At 44.2% G+C, this 26716-nt stretch overlaps 1 protein-coding gene across 1 annotated transcript in view; it reads left to right on the top strand.

Annotated features, from left to right (window-relative positions):
* The window catches only part of LOC147017488 (receptor-type tyrosine-protein phosphatase mu-like), a 513419-nt gene that overhangs the window by 5992 nt on the left and 480711 nt on the right, over nt 1–26716 (top strand). The window lies entirely within an intron of this gene.

Here is a 26716-nt window from a genome sequence, read left to right as displayed (position 1 = left end):
GTAAAGATTGTTGGTGGATGGCCGAATATTAGTTTTGTGAATTTGATAAAATAATATTAAATAATTGCGTCCAGAAATGGAGATTTTTGCTTCGGTCGACGTTACGATTTTTGATGGTTTGGTTTTGATGGAAGAAACTTCTGGTTTGCGTCGCTACCTTCTCCAGAGACAGCTTTTATTAGACAAGGTCAGAGGTCAAGTTGACGATTTCGTAAGTACCAGTCTATGACTGCTTGTTTGTTTGTTTGTTTGTTTGTTGGATTGTGTGCAGGATATCTCAAAAAGTTGTGGATGGATCCGGATTAAATTTTGTGGACAGGTTGGGTGTGTGAGAAGGATGAATTGATTAGATTTTGGTGAAGATCTGGATCCGGATCCGACTACTCAAATTTTTTAAGTGATTCGTCTCCAGTGAGAGATAGGGCCAAAAATGATATATAGCACGATATCTCAAAAAGTGAACGAATTCGGACGAAACTTGGTGAACACGTTGGGTGTGTGACAAGGAAGAATTGTTTCGATTTTGGTGAAGATCCAAATCCGGATCCGGAAACGAGGATTATTTAATTTTTAATGTGATTCTCCACAATTAAGCGATCGGGCCAGAAATGATATAGTACTGTTTTGCATGATATTTCAAAAATGTAATGGGCCTGATATGTTCTCCTGGATCAGGCATTATGTCGCGGAGGTATGCGCTCTCCCGAGTGCCCTTCTAGTTTATTAGATGTAGTGTCCTTATGATGCCCTCCTCATCAGGTAAGGCACAAGCAGTCTCCTCTCTGTCAGAATGATTTTATTCCTTGCAGTCTTTTAACTTCGTGAGCCATCCTCCTATGTGTTGTCTCGCGAGCCTACCCAACATCCTTCTCTGTCAAAATGAAATTCTGTCTGCCTTTACTATGTATGTTTTTTGAGCCACCTGTTTGTGTGCCTTTCAATTGTCTATCTTTTGCCATGCTTTGCTGTACACCCGTGTCCCTTTTTGCTATCTTTCCTTAGCTGCTCTGCATCGCTTCTTATTTCCCTGCCTGCGTTGCTCCACTTTGTCCATTTATCTGTCCTTTGTCTGCCTGTTCCTTTCTACTCCATTTTCAGTGTGCTGGTCTCTCATCCTGTCATTGGCTCTTTTATGAGCCTTGACCTCTGTAGAAATAGTAATTGCAGGGCTAAAAATTATGTTTCCAATTTCCACAACTTTGTTGATGCCCATTAAGAGATGCAATTATGCTCACGACGCGTCAAGTGGATGCTCCGCATTATCCGAGTAATGAACATCATGCGTTGACATTTTACATATGGCTCCTACTGAAACCAGAAGGGTTTGCAAAAGGCTTTGAGGTCAATTTATTGCTTTTTTGGATCTGGCACATCTCTATTGATGACATGATTTTGAGTTATTTGCCTATACTCTTGTCAATAAGCTTTTTTCTTCTCACTCAATCCCCATCCCAATCCCGATCTCCATCTCAATCTCGTGACTGTAGGAGCAGGAACGTTCATGGACATGATTCACGATATGTACGATGTGTGAGCAGTTCAGTTAACCTAAGGTTTGATCTCTTCATGCAGGTAGTTAGTTGTAAGTGAGCAGTAATATCTGCTTATGAAACAAACGTTTGAAATGATCACCCACTGTATGTTGTAAAAATACAAAGAGGTTTGCAAAAATAGATTTTGTGGCTCTTGAAAGTCACTATCACTTCAGTGTGATCATGAAACTGCGTGAACATCTCTCCAAAGTCCAATGATCTAGATTTTCTTTTTGTATACCTGTACATAGTCTCGGCTTGTGGAAGAGCAAGAATTAGTACACTGAATGGATCAGGACCCAACAGGCCAAAAGGTAAAGTTGAGATCGGAGGGGAAAAATAGTAGACTCGAAGGGCACTCGGTTGAGCGCATAGTTCCATCACGCAATGCCTGATCCACAAAAACATATCTTTCGCCCATTACATTTTTGAAATATCATGCTGGATATCATTTTTGGCCTGATCTCTCAATGGTGAAGAATCACGTTAAAAATGAGATAATTCTCATATCCAGATCTTGAAAATCGAATCAATTTGTCATGGTCACACACCCAACGTGTCCACCAAATTCCATCTGAATCCGTCCACAACTTTTTGATGTATCGTACTATTTATCATTTTTGGCCCCATCTCTCAATGTTGAAGAATCACTTAAATACTGTAATTCTTGAAGTCGGATCTGGATCCGGATCTTCACCAAAGCCTAATCAATTCATCTTTGTCACACACCCAACCTGCCTAACAAATTTCATCCGGATCTGTCCAAACTTTTTGAGATATCCTTCACATAGACAGACAGACATACAGACAAGGGTGAAAACATAACCTCCTTCACCTTTGGTGCCAGAGGTAACAAGCAATGTGTGTCGGGAGGAATGAGGGGCAGGAGGGGATGCATAGGGTGGACAAAATTAATACAGAAGGAAAATCTCAGGAGGGAAAACTGGAAATTTGAAAGGAAAGGAGGGGGGAATTGGGGTTATTTAATGAGGATATAAACGACCATTGTTTTGGATTGGGGATGATCTGAGATGGTGGTGAACAGCTGTCTTGAAGACCTGGAGGAAAGAATGACGTTGAAGAGAATGTGGAAGTTTGTTCCACGGGTGGAAGAAAAGAGGAACGAATGAGTGGAGGTGAGCAGTGATCCTGGATTTCGATAGTTTAACCAGAAGGGGATTGATGGTGGTTTGTGTGAGCCCTGAAGAAACCTGGGGTGTAGACAAAGCATGGAGATGAGCAGAGGGTGCAAGACCAGAAAGGAGGTGGTAAGACAGAGACCACTGAACTGTCCGTGATGTGAAAGTGATACACCCATACTCAGGTTAATCGTGGGAGATTCCAATAATCTTGCAGGCTTTGCTTTCCATGGCATCAAGCTCAGCAAAGTGTGAGGCAGGGGAGCCAGCCCAGAGGGGAGATAAGTACTCCATTAAAAATGCAAATCCATCAGGACCATACTCTGTACAATGCATTGGTGCTTCCAAAGCAGTCCCATGGGCTATTGGGCACAATCCTGGACAGGTCACCACTCCAACACAGGATACTCAAATAGCTCAATCATCCTAGCAAGCTGCTGCTTATTTTTCCAACCTCAGAAGGATGACAGGCTGAGTCAGCCCCACCTGGTATTAATTCAACAACCAAACAGGATTTGAACTCACGACTCTAGGATCCCAAGCCCACAACCCTAAACATTAAGCCAATACCAGGAATACTCCATCAAGCTGCAGTTGAATACCTTGTAGGTGGATAGGAGTTCAAATGTGCCAAGGAAGGACTTTGTATGATGGAGGATGCCCAGTTGGTGGCTGGCTTTGGAGGCCAACTTGGATATGTGGTTTGCCCAAGAAAGATCATGGCTGAGAGTGAGACCCCAGGAGTTTAAATGACTGAACTTTTTAAGAGGATTGTTGAGGAAGTAGCTTGAAGGGTTTTCCAGATGGTCCTTTCAGAGAGAGATGAGGAGAGTGTGAGATTTGTCAGGATTGAAAGACATATTCCAAGTGTTTGACCAGCTTGTGATTTTTTTTTCAATGTCTGACGAGAGGGAAGAGGCTGTAGCCTGCCTGTCTGAAGGATGAGGGATGTCACTGCAGATGGTGGAGTCATCAGCAAGTAGCGTATTTTCCAGAGTCAGAGAGCTCATTGATGAAGATCAGGACAAGGACTGGGCTCAGAACACAGCCTTGACAGGGAGAGGATATGAAAGAATTCCGTCGAGTGCCGCATGTTGGCTACGAGAGTGAAGGAAGTCAGTTAGCTGTGTGTGGAGTTGGCCTTGCATGTCGTAGGCAGAGAGTTTGGAGAGCAAGACAGGATTACAGACTGTATCAAAATCACGAGATATGTCCAGCGAGACAGCCCTGATTCTACTCTCTGGGTAAGTGTACCATGCAAAGATGCAAGTTATCTCTGCAACTGACTTGTAATACCCTCTGCAACCAACATCAGGTGGCACTACACATTTACATGGAGAATTTTTGTCGACCTTCCCTCTCGAACCCCTGCGACTACATGTGGAACCAAGTAGCCCATGCTCACCACAAGGTTGAACTTGCTTAATGTGCCAAGTCTGACATTGAGAGCCTCCATCCATTGTTGGGTGAATAGAAGCAGCATGTCCAAGGTGGAATGATCAGGTCTGAAATCAAATTGATGATCTGAGATGAGGTTGTTGGAGAAAAGGAAGGATTTCATATCAGCTGCAATGATGGATTCCATGACCTCGCTGATGATTGGAAGTAAGCTGATGGGTTTGTCGTTTAGGGTATCCATTTTTGCACCTTTTTATGTAATACAGTGATGTTTGCAGATGGAAGATGATCGAACGTAAAGACAGGGTGAAAAGGGCAGAGAGAGAGGATGTGCAAGATCAGCAGAGAAGGATTTTATGACATGTGAACTGATGCTTGCCGGTCCAGTTGCAGAGTCAGAGTCCAGGAGAAGTTTGGTACGACACGGAAGGATGAGTCCTGAGAGTGAGCGATTGGGGAAACAAGATTTGGAAGCAAACACAGAATTGAGGCATTCGGCCTTCTCTTGAACGGAGTCGGCTGTGATGCCATTGGAAGTGAGGGAAGTGATGCAAGGGAAGCATACTCCAGAGACAGACATAACAAGGTGCCATGAGGTTTTAGAAGAGGGAGACAATTTTGACAGCTCATTCTTGTGGTTGGACAAATTATATTTTCTGACTCTCGTAAGAGTGGCCACACACTTTTTGCAAACTTTTTGGAATACACTGAGATTGCGCCTTTAGTCAAATTAGCCTTCCTTGAAGAGAAGGAAAGTTGTTTCAGAACACCTGTCTCACCACAGGATTCTGTGTACAGTTCTATTCACGGGAAGACGTGTAGGATAACTGAAGACGAGATGGGATGAATCTGTGCATGAGAAAGATCAGGTTTCTGTGGAAGAATTCCCAGGCTGAGTCAACATCAGGGGCAGTCGATATGGGATTGCAGTCCTGAAGTGAAATGGCTGCTTGCAGTCCCTGGCAATCTGCTTGAGTGAACTGCCAGCTCTCTGAGAATAGCCAGAGATGTTGACTTTCACAAGCATAAGGTCAGATGAAGCAATTGGATCAAAGAAAGAGCTGGAGACATTTGCAGAAAAGTTAGTCATCAGCAAGTGCAAAAGGGAGGATTTACTGCATGAACAGTTCATCCAAAATTCATGGGATTGGGAGAAATCCAAATGGGAAAGTTCACAGATTGAGTCAGTTCCATGTTGTATTAGGGGTCATCTATTTATTATGCATGGAACTATGGCAGAAATTTGAACCCCATAATGCCCTCCACAAACAGGTTCAGTGGGGGGGGGAGGTCTTGGGGACCTGGGTGTTTCAGGGAATCCTGAAGAGTTGTGGAGTGCCTTCAATATTACCATCCTTGATGTTGCTGGTGGTTGTCTTGGAACCCACCGTCAGTTGAAGAGGAACTTTGTCTCCCAAGGGACACTAGATACCATTGATCAGAGTTGCAGGGCCAGGCTTGATTGCAGAACTGAGCTGTTTAGGGAGCGGAGGAGGCCTATGTGCAAGAAATCTGTGAAAAGATAGAGCATCACGTGTGTTCAAGTGCTTCTTATCCTGCTTACAGAGGAATCGTTGCATTGCATTCCTCAAAGCCTGTCCCTCAGTACACTCAGTTAGAGTGGATGGTGGTGAACTCTTGACAGAGGAGTCTGTGGAGAAGGCTTGCTGGAAGATTACTTTTTCTTAATGGAAATCGCCCCAAACAGGCATAAAGCCATTCTAGGTAAGGGGCTAAAAATAAACAAACAAACAAACAAACAAAAAAAAAAAAGCCGGTAGGCGGCGATAGGTCGCCGAGCATGGAAACTATAAGATGTAGAGCAAAATGGATGTCATATAGCGGATAGGGAATCATATTAAGATTATACATATCAAATCTCATCCAGTTCCATCTACTGATAACTACTCGGTATCCATTTGAATGAAAAGTACCGAAAATGTGGTTTGAAATCGGAAATCCCCAAAGTTCGAGGGGGTGCTGTGGGTGAACAAAGATATAAATCGAAATCCGGCTCGATCGTTTGTGCACAATGTATTCCAGACGATTAGTGTGAATTTTCATGACCATCCGACCATATCCCGAGGAGGAGTAGCATTTGGCGCGAAGGCACCTCCAGCTCTCACATATTATCGATTTTTGCACTAATTGACCTTTGACCCCTGAACTAAGCAAAATCGGTCAATATGTCCTGAGGCAAAGTTGTAGTACTCATTGAGTACCATGAACCTGCAAAGTTTCATTCGTATCGATGCACTCACCTGGTTGCTAGGGGGCCTTCAATTTTAACCAATTTTTGCGCATACCTTAATTGTCGGGGGCGCTGCGGGTAAAGTATTCCATATATCACAAAAACCGGAATATATTTGATAGAGCATCACCTGTAGATCATTCGTGTCAAATTTCATAACCCTATGTGGGATAATGGCTTTCGGAATTGATTTCGCATGAACGATACCGATTTTGAAGGTTTTTCGGTTGTTGCTGGGGAACCAAAGCATCCCTAGCAACCATCACAATTTCCAAAGCACTAGGTCATAAGATGTACCGACCACCCGAGGTTGGTCTAAATCTGCCCACGTTTACTACCAATTATGCTGATGACAAACGAACAAACATCCAAGCAAACAGACAGAATTACTGACAATAAGGGTCACCTATTTCGGTGACCCAACAGTCACACATGATTCGGCATAGCAAAGGGCGGAGGAGCTCCTTGTTAACCAACGGCCATCCATATCTAGTGCCCAACTGTGTCTGCGGACGTCCTCCTGCAGTTGGGTTACTTCTTATTAGAAGGTTGGTGGCAGGATTTGCACTCCGGCCACCGTAAAACGCCTCATTCCGCAAAACGCAAAAACGCAAAAAAATCTGAAAACCCACTCTGTGGGAGTACCTCCTGTGCAGCTTCCCTTCGCAGGGCAGCTCACCTGATGACGGGATTGGGGCAAAGCCTTCGGGACCCCCAATCTTTGATAGGAGGGAAACCACGGGGTAACATCCCTGGGTCAGATTGCGGGAGAGTGTGTCGGAGTGGTGCTGAGGTGTCGTCCACCAGACGGCGGTCTCCTTGGGTTAACCTGAGGCGGTCCCTTCGGGTGGGTGCCTGGAATGTCCTATCCCTAAGAGAGGATGATCACCTGTCTCTGTTATCATCTGAGCTCAAGCGTTTGGACATCGGGATTGCAGCTCTCTCTGAGGTTCGGAGACCGGATTGCGGCGAGATAATGGTGGGTGGTTACACCTACTATTGGTCTGGTCGCTCTGATGGTTACCATACCCAAGGAGTTGCTGTAGCTGTGTCCAATAAGCTGACCCCAATGATAATTGAAGTAACACCGGTCAACGAGCGTATTATGAGATTAAGGATTCATCACTCCTTAGGTGTCATTTCCCTGGTCTCTGTTTATGCTCCGACTGAGGCTAGTGATCTCACCGTGAAGGATGCATTCCACGCCACACTCGAGTCTGTGGTTGATCAGTGCCCCAGACGAGATACACTTCTAGTCTTGGGGGATTTCAATGCATCGACTGGAACTGATAGGGATGGTTATGAGACATGTGTTGGTCCCCATGGGTCAGGAAATATGAACCAGAATAGCACTAAGTTCCTTGACTTTGCAAGAAGTCATGGACTTAGGGTGGCTGGTTCATTGTTTCAGCGCCCACAAGCTCATCGCTGGACTTGGTATTCCAACGCTGGCGGTGTGGCAAAGGAGGTTGACCATGTCCTCATTGACGGTCGTTGGAGGATGATCCAGAACTGCAGGGTCTACCGGAGTGCTCAGTTCCTCAATACTGACCACAGGCTTGTTGTAGCAACTCTAAAGCTGCATCTTAAATCCTGGAGAATGGTACCATCCCAGCCTAGGCTGGATGTTGCCAAGCTCAGGGATGAGAGAGTAGCTGAGGAGTTTGCGAACAGGCTGAGTGGACACTTGGGGGGTCTGGGTGCTTTGGGGGGTCCTGAAGAGTTGTGGAGCGCCTTCAAGACCACCGTCCTTGATGTTGCCGGTGGATGTCTTGGAACTCACCGCAGGGCAAAGAAGAATTTTGTCTCTCAAGGGACACTGGATACCATTGATCAGAGTCGCAGGGCCAGGCTGAATGGCAGAGCTGAGCTGTTCAGGGAGCTGAGGCGTAAAACTGTACGTGCACTGAGGGTGGACAAGGAGGCCTATGTGCGAGGAATCTGTGAGGGGGTAGAGCATCAACTGTGGACAGGTGATTCTCGTCCCGCTTACAGGGGAATTCGCGCATTACGTTCATCCAAGCCCATCCCTCGGAGCACTGCAGTTCGAGCAGAGTGGTAGGCTCTTGACAGAGGAGTCTGAAGTGAAGGCCCGCTGGGCCGGTTACTTTGAGCGGTTGTACCAGGCTGATCCCCCAGCTGTCGAATTGGACGTCAAGGCTGTTACAATCCCTGTTGCTGACCCTCGAATCAACTGTGGTCCACCTTCGCTTGTGGAAACACGGGCTGCGGTGAACCAGTTGAAACGGGGCAAAGCTCCAGGGATCTGTGGCATCCATGCCGAACTTCTCAAGGCTGGTGGAAGTGCTGCACTCGTGTCGTGGCATGCAGTTTTGTGCTCTGCCTGGAACACAGGCATCATCCCAACTGATTGGAAGAGGGGCCTTGTTGTCCCTCTCTGGAAAGGGAAGGGTGATCACCAAGACTGCAACAACTACCGAGGGGTGATGCTGCTCTCAGTGCCGGGCAAGGTCTTTGCTCGGATAATTCTTGATAGGGTTCGCCACCATCTGCTTGAGCACCAGCGTCCAGAGCAGTCAGGCTTTACACCAAAGAGGTCAACGATTGACCGTATCCTTGCCCTTCGTGTCCTCACCGAACGCAGACGAGAGTTTCGGCAGGGGCTGCTTGCAGCCTATGTTGATCTCTGTAAAGCGTTCGATTCAGTGAATCGGGATGTCCTCTGGAGGATTCTTGGTCTTCGTGGGGTGACACCAAAACTGATCGATCTGATGTCTGAACTCTACTCTGGTACTGAGAGTGCTGTGAAGTGTGGTGGTACCACCTCTGACTTATTTCCAGTTGTTACTGGAGTTCATCGGGGATGTGTACTTGCCCCCACACTTTTCAGCACTTGTATGGACTGGATTTTAGGGAGGATGTCGGAGAGATCAAGTTGCGGTGCATCGTTTGGGAATGTCAAGATCTCGGACCTTGATTTCGCAGACGATGCAGTCATCTTTGCGGAGACTTTAGACATCCTTTTGGGGGCCCTCGAGGTGCTGAATGAGGAGTCGGAGCCGCTGGGATTACGGGTTTCTTGGGTCAAAACTAAGATCCAGGCTTTCGGTGACATCTTGGATGCTGCTGTCCTGTCTGTGTCTGTTTGTGGTGAGGATGTTGAGGTTGTGGAGAGATTCACTTTCCTTGGCAGTGATATTCATGTCTCTGCTGGCTGCGAGTCAGAGGTCAATAGACGTCTGGGTCGGGCCTGGGGAGTCATGGATTCACTGGATCATGGGGTGTGGCGCTGCCGGTACCTGTGCGGGAGGACGAAAGTCCGAGTCTTCAGGTCCTTGGTACTTCCAGTCTTGCTCTATGGGTGCGAGACTTGTACTCTGACCAAGGATCTGAGACGGAGACTTAATTCCTTTGGTACCAGGTCTCTTCGGAGAATCCTTGGCTATCGCTGGTCGGATTTTGTGTCCAACGAGCGGTTGCTGAGAGAGACTCGGATGAGATTTGTTACCTGCATAGTCCGTGAGCGTCAGTTGCGGCTGTATGGACATGTGGCTCGTTTTCCTGACGCTGATCCTGCTCACCAGATTCTCTCAGCGAGGGAGTCTCATGAGTGGAGGAGGCCAGTGGGCCGACCACGTGCCTCATGGTTGCAGCAGGTTGACCATCATCTCAAGGAGATGGGGATGGGCCTGGCATCTGCCTGGGGGATGGCCAGACGGAGGCCCCTGGAGTACCAGCGGAAAGTGGACGCAGCGATGCGCTGTTCTGGCTCATGCTCCCATACCTGACCTGACCTGAACAGTCACACACACATATCAGCAAACGCTCTTGCTTCCTCAGTTCATACACATGTATTTTGAGCGGCTTTACCAGGCAATCCACCAGCTGTTGAGTTGGATGTCAGGGGTGTTGCAATCCCTATTATTGACCTCCAATGAACGGTGGTCCACCTACGTTTGTGGAAACACGGGCTGAGGTGAACCAGTTGAAATGGGGTAAAGCTCCTGGAATCTGTGGCATCCATGCTGAACTTCTCAAGGATGGTGTAAATGCTGCACTCGTGTCGTTGCATGCAGTTTTGTGCTCCGTTTGGAACACAAGCATCATCCCAACTGACTGGAAGAGGGGCCTTGTTGTCCCTCTCTGGAAAGTGAAGGGTGATCACCAAGACTGCAACAACTATTCAAGGGTGATGCTGCTCTCAGTGCCGGGCAAGGTCTTTGCTCATATATTTCTCGATAGGGTTCGCCACCATCTGCTTGAACACCAGGATCCAGAGCAGTCAGATTTTCCAGTAAAGAGGTCAACGATTGAAGGTATCCTTGCTCTTTGGGTCTTTTCCAAATGCAGGTGAGAATTTCAGCAACGGATTCTTGCAACGAATGTTAGAATCACAATACCCTTTGGAGGATCCTCGGTCTTTGTGGGATTCCACCAAAACCGATCAATCTGATTTCTGAAAATGAACGATACATTGGTACTGAGAGTGTTGTGAGGTGTGGTTGTTCCATCTCAGACTTATTTACAGTTGTTACTGGAGTACATCAAGGGTGCGTACTGGCCCCCACACTTTTCAGCACTTTTATGGACTTGTTTCTGGGGAGGATGTCGGAGAGATCAAGCTGCGGTACATCGTTTGGGAATGTCAGTGTATCTGACCTTGATTTTGCATATCACGCAGTCATCATTGTGGAGACTGGACATCCTTATGTGGGCCCTCAATGTGCTGAATGAGGAGTCGGAGCCACTGGGATCATGGGTCTCTTGGGTCAAGTCCATGATCCAGGCTTTTAATGACATATTGGATCCTGCTCTCTTGTCTGTACCTTTCTGTGTGGAGGATGTTGAGGTCTCAGAGAAATTCACTTACCTCTCTGTGTTCTTGGGGATATTCCTCTCTCTGTGTGCCTGGGGAGTCATGGATTCACTGGACTATGGGATGTGGCACTGTGCAGGAGGACAAAAGTCCAAGGCATTAAATCCTTCGTGCTTCAAGTCTTCCTCTACGGATGTGAGACATAGACTCTGACGAAGGATCTGAGATAAAGGCTTAACTCCTTAACCCCTTCTCAGAGAATCCTTGGCTAATGCTGGTCAAACTTTGTGTCTAATGAGCGTTCGCTGAGAAAGACTCAGACGAGATTTGCTACCTGAATAGTGTGTGAGTGCCATCTGTGGCTGTATGGACATGTGACTCATTTTTGTGATGCTGATACAACTCACCAGATCCTCTCAACAAGGGAGCCTCTTGGGTGGAGGAGGTCAACAGGTTGACCACATGCCTCGTGGTTGCAGCAGGTTGATCGGGATCTCAAGGAGATGGAGATGGGGATGGGCCGGGCAACTACCTGTACTGTGTACTGTGACGCGGAAAGTGGATGCAGCGACGCGCTGCTCCAGCACATGCTGCCCTACCTGACCTATCACCTCCCCCTCTCTCTACACATATGCTCCATATTTTTTAATTCCACATGCAAAGGAGTCCCCTGCAATTGTTAAAGCTTTTGGCAAACATTATACACTGTATTTCTCCAAATCACAGAGATTATATGTTAATTTTATTTTTCTCTAAAAATCGTTTTTAGGGGAAAAAATATAATTGATGACCTTTCATTGATCAACAAGTGATTTTGCAACCCCACAATGTATTTCATGATTGTTGGAACACTACCAAATATTAATAATCATATTAAATATGAGAAATATAAAAATAGACATCCATAATGCACATTTATCAACAACCTCTCGCACCATCCCCACCCTTCCCCATCATCCCCCATTCCGCCACCCCTTTTCCAATCCACCTCCTCTACAAACACCGACCTTCTCACGATGGTTGCCTCCCCACGAAATATGTCCTTTATATCTCGAGAAGCAGATGCATATGTACGTAGGTGCCGACCCCCACCACCCCCTCCTCCCAACCTCCCCCCTACGTATGTATTAAATAGGATGGCCTCAAATAATTAACTCCTAATATTGTGTTCCGATGCCATTTCTGAGATGAGCAACACACAGCCCTAAAATAATTGTGCATCCCAAGTTAAGGACACACACGAGCCTTGTTTGTAAGAGCGTTTGTACGGCAGATGTTTTGAGAGATGTGCGGTTCAGAGTGCATAGCGCTGAATACAAAGATCGTAGTTGGCTGAAACCGAACATGAAGTTTTGTCTATTGCGGCTATCCAATTTTCCCATAACAAGATAGAAGATTAAAAAAAAAAAAAAAAATGGGACAGCATAAAACCTGCCTTATAGGGTCATCCATTTTTGTTAAGACAAAGTGACTGCATAATTATAGGATCGATTGCCACTCAAAACTGGTCCTTTTCACAGGAGGTATTTGTACTCTGGTCTCTCAAAAGAGCTGGATGGTCAAAACTTCAATCTCATTGGAAGAGTTCCTGCATTGAAAAGCATAACCAATGGGGTTTGCAGATTCGTTGAACGCTTAATGGTTTGTGAGCCTCTAACTTGTTATTTATGAACCTTCCTGTAGGTTCAATTCAAGCTGACATTACTTCCAACAGCTATGTAAGTTTCCATCACTTGGCGTTTAGTTTCTTGGACTATAATGCCATTCGTAAGTGGACTTTAAGCTGGCCATTCGGTCTGATTGCACTCATTTTACGAGACGTTTCAAATTCCACCATAAATCCTTAAAAACAGTCGGTCACATGAAGGAATATTATTGGTAATAGTAATTATACTGTGGCAGTTTAATTGGCTCGTGGGCACAATCCTGGGAGTAGGGGAGGGGTTTGCCACCGCAACACAGCATCCTGGCTCACTTTTCCAAGCAGGCTGGTACTCGTTTTGCCAATCAAAAAAGGATTACAGATATTAGCTAAGTCAACCCACCTGGTGATATTTTGATACAGCGGGGGCTTGAACAAAGGACCATAAGAACATCAGCCAACAACCTCAACCATTAAGCCACCACCAAGCTTACATTATTAATAACAGTCATGATAACAGCATGAACATTGACAACAATAATGGGACATCCATTCATTACCCGAAGCCTGGTGTTGGCTTAATGGTTAAGGTGGCTGGCTTAATACATTAGGCTCTTGAGTTTTAGCCACTGTCGTGCTGAGATAACACCAGGTAGGTTATCTCAGCCTATCATCCTTCCGAGGTTGGCAAAAGGAGTACCAGCTTACTGGAAACAGGGGGGCACTGCATCAGTGGCATATCCGCGCTCCTGGTAATGATGTAACCAGGAGCCACAGGCTGTATACAAAGTAATAATTTATTATATATATATATATATATATATATATATATATATATATATATATATATATATATATATATATATAGTGGAAGTCTCCCCCACCCCCCCCCCCTAATGCCCCAATCTCACCCACTCTTGCATGCAATCGCACATACATCCATATTAAATAGCTGGCCTCAAGGATAATAATAATAATAATAATGATAATTCGAAGGGCACTCGGTTAAGTGCATTCCTCCGCCCTGTAATGCCTGATTCACGAGAACATATCAGGCCCAATACATTTTTGAAATATCATGCTTTACAAAACTATATCGATTTTGGTTGTATCTCTCAATGGTGAAGAATCACTTTAAAATAATTAAATAATTCTCGTATCCAGATCCGTATTCGAATCTTCACCAAAATGGATCAATTCTTCCTTGTCACACACCTAACATGTCCATCAAGTTTCATCCGAATCCATCCACGACATTTTAAGATATCGTGCTTCATGTCGTTTTTGGCTGTATCTCTCAATGGTGAAGAATCACTTTAAAAATTCCAGCATTCGAATCCGGATCTTCACCAAAATCTAATCAGTTCATCCTTGTCACACACCGAACCTGTCCACAAAATTTCATCCGGATCCGTATACAACTTTTTGAGATATCCTGCACACAGACAAACAGAGAAACAAAAAGGGGTGAAAAGATAATCACCTTCACCTTCGGTGGTGGAGGTAAATATCGTGCTATCTATCATTTTTGAGCCCTCTCTCTCAATGATGAAGAATCACTTAAAAAATTCTCGTCGTTGGATCCATATTTCGATCCTCACCAAAATTTAATCAATTTGTCGTGCTCCACACCCAACATATCCACCAAGTTTCGTCCCAATCCATCCATAACCTTTTGAGATATTGTGCTATATATCGTTTTTGGCCCTATCTCTCAATGGTGAAGAATCACTTTAAAAATTCTAGTAGTTGGATCTGAATCCGGATCTTCACCAAAATCTAATCAGTTCATTCTTGCCACACACCCAACCTGTCCACAAAATTTCATCTGAATCCGTCCACAACTTTTTGAGATATCCTGTACACAAACAGACAGAAAGGGGTGAAAACAAAACCTTCGGTGGTGGAGGTAATAACCTGAAAGCATCTGAAAATGCAATGCCCGTCCACTTTGTATTCGGACTTGTTCTTCCATACGTTAAACATGACAAACAGCTAAAAAAAAAAATGAAAATTAATGATCTTATGCAACCTTGACCTTTTGATCTAAAAAAAAACAAAAAGACAATTAACAATTGCCTTCTAGATTTTGATTGGTGAGCCAATTCAGTGAACCAATATGCAAATTCTTAAAGATTCAGGTCAAATGGATGAAAATTTACAATTTTATGTGATGCTAACCTTTGACATTTTGACCAAATTATTCATTTGTCTTCTCCATATTCTCATAATAAAGCTTTCTTGAAAAGTTAATGACGAAAGCTCAAATGGTAAAAAAAAAATAGTTATGGCCCAGACACACACACACACACACACACACACACACACACACACACACACACACACACACACACACACACACACACACACACACACACACACACACACACACACACACACACACACACACACACGTTGCAAAACCCCTTTCTCTTGCTGCACTGGGAATAGACTCATAATAATCACAATAATAATGATAATTAATAACTATAACGAAACAACAGAGCACATACCTCCACCAGGACGAACAGTTTACGTTTTGTATTCCATTGATCGGCTGGATCTGCATCCGGATCTTCACCAAAATCGAATCAATTCATCCTTGTCACATACTCAACCTGTCCACCAATTTTTGACTGAATCCATCCATAACCTTTTGAGATATCGTGCGATATATCATATTTGGCCCCATCTCTCAATGTCGAAGAATCACTGAAATATATCTCAAATAGTGGTGAAAACATAACCTTTGTCCACCTTAGGTGGCAAAGGTAATAATCATGATAATCATCATCATCATAATAATAATGATAATGCAACTTAAGAGGGATTTAAGATTTGGGGCTGGGATGAGGGGAAAGGGTTTTTTTGTATTCTTTCTTGAGGCTTGTACAAAAGATAATACACAGAACATAAATAATGAATGGTGCAGGGGGTGGGAAAGAAAGAGGAATGAAAGAGTGAAGGTGAGAAGTCATTCTTGACCTGAGCAGTTTCACCAGAAGGGGGTTGCTGGTGGACCTTGAGCACCCTGCAGAAATATTTGGGGGACAGAGTACAGACAGGACAGAAGTTGCGAGGCTGGAGAGAAGTCAGTAGAAGATAGAAAGACCACTGTCCTGTTTGTGGTGAGAGATTAAAAGACCCAAAGACTCAGCTTCATCGTGGGAGATACCAATGATCTTAAAGGCTCGAGGGTTGAAGGCTTGAAGAAGAAAGGGGCTGACAACTTAGTCACATTTTACATTGCACGGAATCTCCACTGGTGCTTGCCATTATGCTGTTAAAGGACAATCCTGTAAAACTCCTGAAATATTCCACACTCCATTAGAAACTAATTCCCTTACAAAAGCCTGCTGGATCTGGGTTATCTTCTTGTCTATACTGAGAGATGTTTGTCTTTCTGTCTGTCTGTCTCTGTGTTGCCATTTTTCTCAGGGATGGCTGAATGGATCTTCATCAAATTTTCAGAAGTTCATCAGTGTTTTCGGCAAAAGTTGAGGTCTCCACAAAAAAATAGAAAAAAAAAGTTTATCCTTCAAAATTTGAACAGGATGAGAACAGCACCCGGCACTGTCGGGTACCCCTGCTTGTTCATGATACAAGTATTATTTCTAATAATGGCATCTTATACCGATTGTATTTTTAACATGCACATGCTATGTCAAATTATATTGTAGTAGCATACAAGACCCGTCGCTTCGCTGATGGGAATACCAATCTTCGCTGCGATGGATAATCTATAATCTCCCACCCCCCTCCCTCAAAAGCCTCAAGCCCCTCGATCCTAACTCTGTCTTTTCTCTGCCCTCCCTCCCCCAACCCAACTCTGTCATCCCCTCCCCCTTTCTTCTTCAAGTCCTCAATCCCCAACCCCCCTTCCCAAAATCTCAATCTCCCTCTTTCAACTCCATACATCCCCACCCACAACTCTCTGTCCTCCCCTCCCCATTTCTTCCAGTTCTTAACAACGTTACAGTTACACAAAGATACACAGGGAACTTTGGCACACGAGAGGGCCATTCAGCCTATCATGCCTGTGTTGTTCCTGTCCCCATTCGTGAAGAACAATGTTAAAAGTAAATAACGATGGAATGTTAAATTCACAATCACTTCCCCTTTTCTTCCCTTATCCTCACTATAATTCACAAACTGGTGTTTGTGTGTGTGTTTGTTTGTCGCACTACTACTCCTACAGTTGTCGGCCGATTACATCCAGACTTGCTACATAGGATCAGCATGACCCTAATTAGTGTACAGGGTGTTTTTATCTTTGCCGGTGGTCTTCAGGGGAGAGGATGGGGGAAGAACACAAACTCTCCATGTTAATGTGTATCATGTAGCACCGCCTCCAGGTAGGGGAGGGTATTACAAGTCTCCACCATTTACAGCACAGTATTCCTGTCCCCCACGTTTTCCAGTGCAGTGAGGTGTTTTGAATGATTGGCAATAGGTATGTTTTTGCCTTCATGGGTTTTTTTGCCTCTACAGAGCTGTCACTTGCCTATGCACCATCCAAATATAGGTATACATCAGAAGAATATGTTGCATGCTTGGAACAAGATCACTTGTAGGGCGGGTACTCTGCTTGTAATAATAACTAGCATCTGTTGAAGACAAAGTCTTCGATATCCCCCGCCATAGTAAATGAGGATTAACAAACTTGTATTCCCAAAGCGTGTGCAATATGTATGTGGAGTTTCCCCTTGATCTGACCAGCCGTTCTGGAGAAGAAGACTTTTAAAATTTATTAATTATCAATCCAAGATTGCTGCCGAACCATGTGACCTATGACGACATAAATTTACATTCTGCCTCCAATCATCCAGTGGAATACGTGTGTGAAGTTTCGTGTTAATCGGATGAGGTGTGTTTTTCTATCCAAGATGGCTGCCAAACCATGTGACTTGTGACGTCATAATTTTTACTATGTATGCAGACATGATGGAAGATGATAGATGCAAATTTTTGCTTCGTTTGGTTATGTGATTTCAGAGAAAACTTTATTTAATATTTTTCTTGAATCCCACATGGCTGCCAAACCATGTGACCTATCAATTAGAAAATATCAAAACGCACCAGTTCACTACTTGCTTGATATGTGTACCAAATTTCGTAAATATATCGTGAGGGGATTTGTAGTTAAGCTCCGGAAACGAAATGTGATGGACGGACGGATGGACGGAACCCATTTCTATATCCCCCGCCAACTTCGTTGGTTGGCGGGGGATAATAACAAACAGTCTGGCATGATTCCACCTTTATCTTGATGTATCTAATCTGGGTTTGATTCCTGATTTGACAATACAATGTCAGATTGTTGTTTCACAGGCGTTTTCAAGGTCGTTGTATCATAGAGTGTGTCGTCTCTTGGATGGACATTGAGCTGGGTGTTCTGTCTGCTAGCACTAGTTGGTGTACGTTAAAGATCCCACTGTGTTTTTCATGAAGAGTTGGCAAGATATTGCTGGCAACCTGGCCAAATTGTTTTCTCCAAAATTCCTGCGCTATACGTTCCCCCTTGTCCCAAGGGAACAAAAGGGTCATCCCCCCCCAAGGAAGTTGATATGCCCCTTAGCTGGGCATGCAGATTAGCAGTCTTAGTAGTCTTTGACAAATTGTTTGTGAGTTATCGCTGCCTCCTTGAACAAAATGTCCCTCTTTGCTGATCCCACAAAAAAAATCAGATTAATTGGGGGCCCCTCGGATCATATTAATTGTCATTAGCTCATAACCTTACTGTATTACATCGAAGCTAAATTTAGAAATTTGTCGTCATTTTTTTTTCTTTCCACTTCATGTAAACATTTACCTGTTTTTGTTTCATGAAAATTAAAAAAATCATAAAAAATCCTTTTTGTGTTGTTCACGGAATCCAGTCTGTCCACATGAAAATATTTACGTTTGTACGGTGAACATCAGGTTGAATATAGAATTGCATGTTTCCATGACATAGTTGAATGCAGGGTCATATTGGAGGCAAATCCAGTCCAATGTTTTGAATGCATGGTGAGGGGGATCAGGGACAGGAGGAGAGGTGGAGAGGGTGGGATTGCTTTTGGGTATGAGGGGGAGGGCTCTGCAGGTTCTAAAAATTGTTGAAAATACATGGCCAACACGTAAACTGATAATTGGATGTTCCTGGCCATGTTCCCTCAAGAAATATTCATGAAATTTTTAAAAATTAAGCTATAAGTTTATTCTTGAGTTCAGGTACATTATTCTTTCCAATCATCTTCTGTGGTCAAATGCTTGGAGAAGTGTGGTCTTGAAATCTGCATAGTCTCACCATCGGCCATAACCTATCCTGGACAGACCAAATTTCAAAGCTGACCTCAAGAGGCAGATGTATCCTTTGCAGATTCAGGTTGCTGCTTGGTGCTCCTCTTCTCCTCAGAAGATTTAATGCATTTGTGAGACTCTTCATTGAGTTGTGGCTCACCACTTTTGCGTGGAGCTCCTGCCTCCTTTCAGCTAAACCTGGCACTTCTCGATGTGTTGGAGACCAATTTCCTTAGGATAATTTGCTTCATCAAAGAGGGCGCCAAGGCACTGAGTTAGCTTCTTTTCCACTTGGCAGAGTACTGGCCTCTAAATCCTTTTTTTTCAGCTTTGTTCTGGTCTTGTACCATCATCGCTATCAATCGCATTATCAAACACATTCCAAATGTTTGCCGACCTAAATCCGCATTAATAGCTGACTTCCAGTCTTTCATCTACTTTTCTTGTTCCTGGAACTGCCTTTCAGTTTCTGTATAAATCTATTCCTTCTTTGATTTCATTGAAGTGCTAGGTCATCATCACCTTTTGCAAAAACCGACGTCAATATCTGTGCTTTTCTACTCTCCCTCGCTATATGTACACACGTCAGGCCCTCATCTGCTATTCATTCTCTTCTGACTGTCAGGTCGGTCTGCACCTTGGAGTCAGAATAAAAGAGAGAGCCCATCCCTCTTTTCTTCTGATAAAGGACTAATGCTCACATAATCAGCCTCACCATGTACTCTTATCAACATTTAGTTGATGAAATCCATTGGATAATACTCACCCTCGACTGTTGGGCTCTTTGGTGAGCCAATATGTCGGTATTGAAAAAATTATATCTTTGTTTTTCTTTTTCCTTAAAAACAAGGAGTAGCAGACCTACTGCCATCCCCACCTCCTCTATCCACCTTTGAATATGAACACTTTCAGGAGTATATATGCATACCAAAAACATTTCTTCATCGTTCATTAATTCCTTTGGGTGTGTAAGGGTCCACTTACCCACTCTCTGCAATAAAATAGGCTTGGCGTCGTTATCAAACAAGCAGTCATTTCCTTTGCTGTTAAAAGCTGCAATATTTCCACCAATTAGTTTAAGAAGGAAAGATGTCTATCGAGCTAGTGTGTGGCAGTGATGCATCAATTTTGTTGAGGCCTGATGTGGTACTTTAACAGGCATGTTTTAGACTTATCTAACACAATAAGTGGCAAAAAAAATGATTGTTTCAATTATTTAGCCAGTCTGCATCATCAATTATATGACGTTTATGTTTTCTCGAGCTCTTTTTCATTTTCTCTTGTGGTTCAGCCAAGCAAATTTAACTTTGTAAAATGACCAGTACAGTCAGGAATGCGAGAGAAGCCGAAATACCTACTTTCAAGAGATGTCTTCAGAAAGGTTTTTGACTAACTATGACTGGATCCTTTTGGAATACACAAAATATTGAAAATGCACAACCATGGCACATTCTGTTTGTACATTTGCTTAATATTGACATCATATTTTCATAAATTGGTGGACAGGAGTTGAGATGTGGATGAAGATTTGTACATGTCGGGGTACAGCAGGATCGGTGGGTTTAACTGTGAAAAATAAGCATCCACTATTTATATTCTGCAATTTCATCATAAGGACAGGCAAGGCAAAACAAATTTATAGATATGAGGCCCACCTTCAGGGGGTACAGCTACAAGCAAAGGCATTGCTACTCGAAAATGTCAGTGCAAGGTATAACTTGTGTGCCTTGAATTGCTAAACTCTGCCAGAAAAGACCTGATCATTGAATCTGATAGTATGGTGCAGAGGTAGCACACTTACCTGTGAGCTGTTAAGCACTGGGTTTGAGTCCTGTCTAAACCATAAACTTTTGGATTGGTGCCTTGCATGCAGGTTGCTGCGCCAAAAAGTATGCCATCATGCGGATAGATGCTAAGCTGGGTGTACCATCTGTTCACATTAGCCAGTGAATGTTAACGATCCCACGATGTCTTTTGTGAAGAGTATGTGAGGTATTGCCAGCATCCTCAATGAATAACAAATTTCTATCAAATATCACCTTCAGTTGAACACCAGACCAACCTGTTCGTTAAAGGCTTGGATCAAAATTGACTTAATTTGAATCTTTGACCATCCTATTCATGAAAGACTTGGGCCAAAAACATTCCCCAGCCGACCCCACAAAGATGTGTGATTAATTAGGGCTGTTAAGTAATAAGTAGAAAATCCCATCACTAAATAATTTTGGTTTTCTTTGTATTGCCAACTTCGCAGCTGCCTCAGAAAAATACTTTTGGCTAGTTTGTCCCACCTTTAATGCCTCAAATCCCCAGCCAAGCTAAGCCTTGCTTGGTGTTGATTTAAGCTGTAGGATGCACATATTGATGAATCATGCATTTTATATCATCATTGTGCATGTGATCCAAGTGAGCTGCAGGATACTGTTCACCATATGGTAGCACTATTTTGCTTCGTGTATGGTGTACTCACTGTCTCACTGTTGAGCTGTCTCATTTGGGTTTGATTCCTGACATCACTGTAAATTGGAATCCTGGTGCTTCAAAGTCAATGTGTTGCATCCCTTCCTTGGGAAGGGTATCCATTCCCTCCCATTCGCTGGCGAGTGTTAAAAATCTGATGGTGCTTTTAGAAAAGAGGAGGTCATTGAATCCTACTACCCTTTCCAATTCCTTGTCCCAATCTACAGATGATCGAAGCTTGGTGATTGCTTAATGTTTAAGGTGGTTTGGCTTTGGATCTTAAGTTCAAGATTTTAAAAGTTCCTGAGTTCTTGCCACACCGAGGACAAAATAACACCAGATGTGTGGACTCAACTTGTCATCTTTCCGAGGTCAGGAAAAGCTTGCTTGGAAAAGTGAGTCAGTCCCATATCCTATGTTGTAGTGATGACCCCTCCAGGGTGGTGCCCCCTAGCCATTAAAACTGCCTTGGCAGCCTTATACACCTGAGGACATGAGGAGGCTCATCATCATCATGAAGATCCAAATTTTTTTTGAAATGATTCTTCACCATTAAGTGATAAGGCTAAAACCAATATATAGTAGCACGATATCTCAAAACGTTGTGGGCAGGTTGGGTGTGTGACTAGGACGAATTGATTCAATTTTGGTGAAGATCTAAATCTGGAAACGATAATTTAAAAAGATTTTTTTAAGTCATTCTTCACCATTGAGAGATGGGGCCAAAAACAATTTAGTTTGACCCTGACATTTGTGGGGGATACGTTCCTGAAAAATGCTGCAAATGTCAGTGCATTGTTTCAATGGGAAAAAGGGGGATATGTTCATGATTCATAAGGGAAACTCAAAAATCTTGTGAAAATCTGTGAATACGCCTGCAAAAAACCGTGAATACGTGAAGCACAGGGCTGCAAATGTAGAAGCAGATCAGAAAAAACCACGAATGCAAACGCGAAAAAAACCCCGTGAATATGCCCCCGAAAAACCACAAAACGTGAACCCCCCGCCCCCCTCCCCACAAATACATCCATGAAAATGCGAAATAAATAAAAAACCATGAATACACTAAGCACATGGCCGTGAATGTAGAATCAGGTCACATTTTATGAACCAGGAATATGCGAAACCTGCAAATAGCGGAACCATGAATGATGGGGTCCGACAGTATAGCATGATATTTAAAAAAGTTGTGAACGAGTTATGACAAAACTAGGTGGATGAGTTGGTTAGGTGACGACAACAAGCCGATTAGATTTTGGTTCAGGTCCGGATCCAGATCTGGCCTATCAGTGGGATAAAAAAAAAACTTAAACTGTTCAACCTGGCGGAGGTATGCGCTCTACCTTTTGTTCATAAAAAACCACACATCGGCTACGAGAGAGGAGGAAGTCAGAAATCCAAGAGTGTAGTTGGCCTTGGATTCCATACGCAGACAGTTTGGAGAGCAAGGTAGGATATGCCAGACTATCAAAAGCTCGAGATACGGCCAGAGAGACGGCTCTAATCTCATGTCTGATGTTGAGGGCCTCCATACATTGTTGGGAGAGTAGAAGCAGCATCTCCAAGGTAGAGTGACCAGATCTGAATCTGAATTGATGATCTGAGATGAAGCTGTTGGAGAAAAGGAATGATTTTATGTCAACTGCGATGATGGATTCCATAACCTTGCTGATGATTGGAAGTAAGCTAATTGGTCTGTATGTAAAGAGATCTGTTTTATGCACCTTTTTTTGTGATGCTGCGATGTTGGCTGATTTCCAAGCAGATGGAAGATGACCGATGGTAAATGACAGGATGAAAAGGGCAGAGAGAGGAAGTGCAATAGCAGCAGAGCAGGTTTTTAGGACACATGAGCTGATGCCGTCCAGTCCAATTGCTGAGTCAGAGTCGAGGGTGGCCAGAAACTTTTCAACCTTTTCAGGTGCAAAAAAACACTGAATTCAGGAGCAATTCGGTATGACAGAAGTCTAGGTGCAGAGAGCGGGGTTAGAGGCACATTATTTTGAGGCAAACACAGAATTGAGGCATTCGGCCTTATCACGAGCAGAGTCGGCTGTGGTGCCATTTGAAGTGAAGAAAAAGATGGAAGATCAGCATGAACCAGAGACTGAACAAGGCACCACCAGGTTTTAGAAAAGGGAGACAAGTTTGAAAGCTCATTCTTGAGATTTGACAGATTTTTTTTCAGGCTCTTCTGAGGGTAGACACACACTTGTGAACTTTGTGGAATGATCTGAGGTTGCCTTTGGTTGGATTTGCCTTCCAGGAGGAGAATGCAAGTTGTTTTAATGCAACAGCCTCACCTCAGGATTCAGATTAACCAGAGTGGTTGGATGGTAAGGTAACTGAAGACAAGATAGGATGAATCTGTGCACGAGAGAGAGAGAGAGAGAGAGAGAGAGAGAGAGAGAGAGAGAGAGAGAGAGAGGGGAAGAGAGAGAAGAGGGGAAGAGAGAGAAGAGAGAGAGAGAGAGAGAGGGGGAGAGAGAGAGAGAGAGAGAGAGAGAGAGAGAGAGAGAGAGAGAGGGAGAGAGAGAGAGAGAGAGGGAGAGAGGGAGAGAGGGAGAGAGGGAGAGAGAGAGAGAGAGAGAGAGAGAGAGAGAGAGAGAGAGAGAGAGATATATATATATATATATAGATATATCCCAGGCTGAATTGACATTCACGGCAGTGGATATAGGAGACCACTCATGAAGTGTGATGCCTGCTTGCAGTCCATGCCAGTTTGTTTGCGTGAACTGCCAGACTCGCCGGCACAGAGACTGTTCTCTGAGAATGGCCAGAGAGATGTTGACTTTCCATCCATCCATCCATTAGGACCATACTCTGTGCAGAGCGTTGGTGCCGCCGAAGCAGTCTCCTTGGCTATTGGGAACAATCCTGGACGGGTCGCCACTCCGAGACAGTATACCAGCATGCTGGCACTCATTTTGTCGACCTCGGAAGGATGACAGGCAGAGTCAACCCCACCTGGTGTTAATTCAACAGCTGAGCGGGATTTGAACTCAGGACACTAGGATCCCAAGCCCACTACCTTAACCATTAAGCCAACACCAGGCATATGTTGACTTTCACTAACACATAATGATAAAAGCCAATTGGTACAGAGGACAAGAAGATACATTGATGGAGAAGTTGGTCATCACCAAATTCAGGAGCGAATATTTGCCCTTGGGGGGGGGGAGGGAATCCGGGTTGGAAAGTTCACAGATTGAGTCAGTCCCATGGAGTCACATAAGTCCTTTGCAGAAGTGCCATGGCTGGTGAAAGAGGTACCAATGCCCAGCCAATTAGCATGGTGACAATTGAAGACACCACATATGAGTAAGAGAGAGTTGGGATGAGTGATGAAAAGTTGGTCCATGTCATCTGACAGAGATGTAGATGGAGTCATCACTGTTGGGAGGAAAGTGCAACACATAGCCAAACATGAGGTGGGAGTGGAGGGGAAATAGCGGCCAGAGGTACTTCTAGGGGTTGGGAGGTGTAAAAGCAGTACGTGGAGAGTGATAAATTGAGTTTTTGATGTGCAATGCGACTGCCGCTAGGACATGGTTAAGGTCGATCAAACTGAAGAAGACAATAGCCATGGAGAGGCACGAAAGAGTCAGCGACGTCCTGTGGGAGGAAGAATTCAGATTAAAAGCAGATGTTGGCCGGTTTATCAGAAATGGCTTGGATTGAGAGATCTGTCAGGTTGGAACAGAGGCTTTGGATGTTTGAGGTCCACACAGTTAGGGTCAGGGGTAGAGGAGCTCCTGATAGGACATAGGGATATGGAACGGAGGAAGAAGATGCCGTGGGGCAGGGGCAAAGCCGGGAAGGGCAGGGGGAAAGTTGAGAGGGAGCAGTATGAGGTTGAAATTGAGAGGGGGCATTATATGGGGGAGCAGAATGGGTGGATGGTACTGACATGGAGGTGTTTGACACCATGAGTCGACATGAAGGGGAAATGCTTGTCACGTGCACACAGCCTTTGCAAAATTGACACCTAAGGATTGTCAGACTGGATAATCTGCGACAGGCCTCTTAGGTGGGGTGGTGGTGAGAGTTTTTGGTTGAAGGCATGGAGGAAAACTCGGCTGGAAGTGAAAGAGGAGGCTGGATGAACTAAGCGTTCAGGAGTGAGGAGATTTTTGCAAATATGCCTGGTCAACCAGAAAAGGAAGAGATTTTGATGAAGAAAAAGAATGAATGGGTTGTTCATGATGAAGAATAAGCAGAGTAATATAAGGCACTTTAAGAGACATTTTGGAAGCGTTTTTATCAATATACACTGCATGACCAAAAGTATGCGGACACCCCTTCTAATTAGTTGATTCGGCTATTTCAGCCACACTCATTGCTGGCAGGTCTATAAAATCAAGCACACATCCATTCAATCTCCATAGACAAACATTGGCAGTAGAAAGGGCCGTACTGATAAGCTCAGTGACTTTCAACGTCGCACCCTCACAGGATACCACCTTTCCAACGTGTCAGTTCACCAAATTTCTGCCCTGCTAGAGATGCCCTAGTCAACTGTAAGTGCTGTTATTGTGAAGTGGAAACGTTGAGGAGCAACAACAGCTCAGCTGAAAAGTGGTAGGCCACAAAAGCTCACAGAATGGGACTGCCAAGTGCTGAAGCGCGTAGCGTCGAAAAAATCATTTGTTGTCAGTTGCAACACTCACTCTCGAGTTCCAAACTGCCTCTGGAAGCAACGTCAGCACAAACGCTGTTTGGCAAGAGCTTAATGAAATGGGTTTCCATTGCTGAGCAGCCACACAAAAGCCTAAGGTAACCATGCGCAATGCCAAACGCCGGCTGGAGTGGTGTAAAGTTCACTGCCATTGGACTCGAGAGCAGTGGAAACACATTCTCTGGAGTGATGAATTACGCTTCACCATCTGGCAGTCTGATGGATGGATCTGGGTTTGGTGGATGCCAGGAGAACGCTACCTGCCTGAATGCATAGTGCCAACTGTAAAGTTTGGTGGTGGAAAAATAATGGTCTTGGGCAGTTTTTCATGGTTCGGAGTCTATGGAGTTCGGAGTTTCAGTGAAGAGAAATCTTAACGCTACAACATACAATGACATTCTAGACGATTGTGTGATTCAAACTTTGTGTCAACAGTTTGGGGAAAACCCTTTGCTGTTTCAGCATGACAATGCCCCCGTGCACAAAGCAAAGTCCGTACAGAAATGGTTTGTTGAGATTGATGTGGAAGAACTCGACTGGCCTGCACAGAGCCC

This window comes from Eptatretus burgeri, chromosome 11 (assembly GCF_056783735.1).
Source record: "Eptatretus burgeri isolate ZD-2024b chromosome 11, Ebu_testis_v1, whole genome shotgun sequence".
Taxonomy (NCBI): Eukaryota; Metazoa; Chordata; class Myxini; order Myxiniformes; family Myxinidae; genus Eptatretus; species Eptatretus burgeri.
This window is presented reverse-complemented; position numbering and strand designations above follow the sequence as displayed.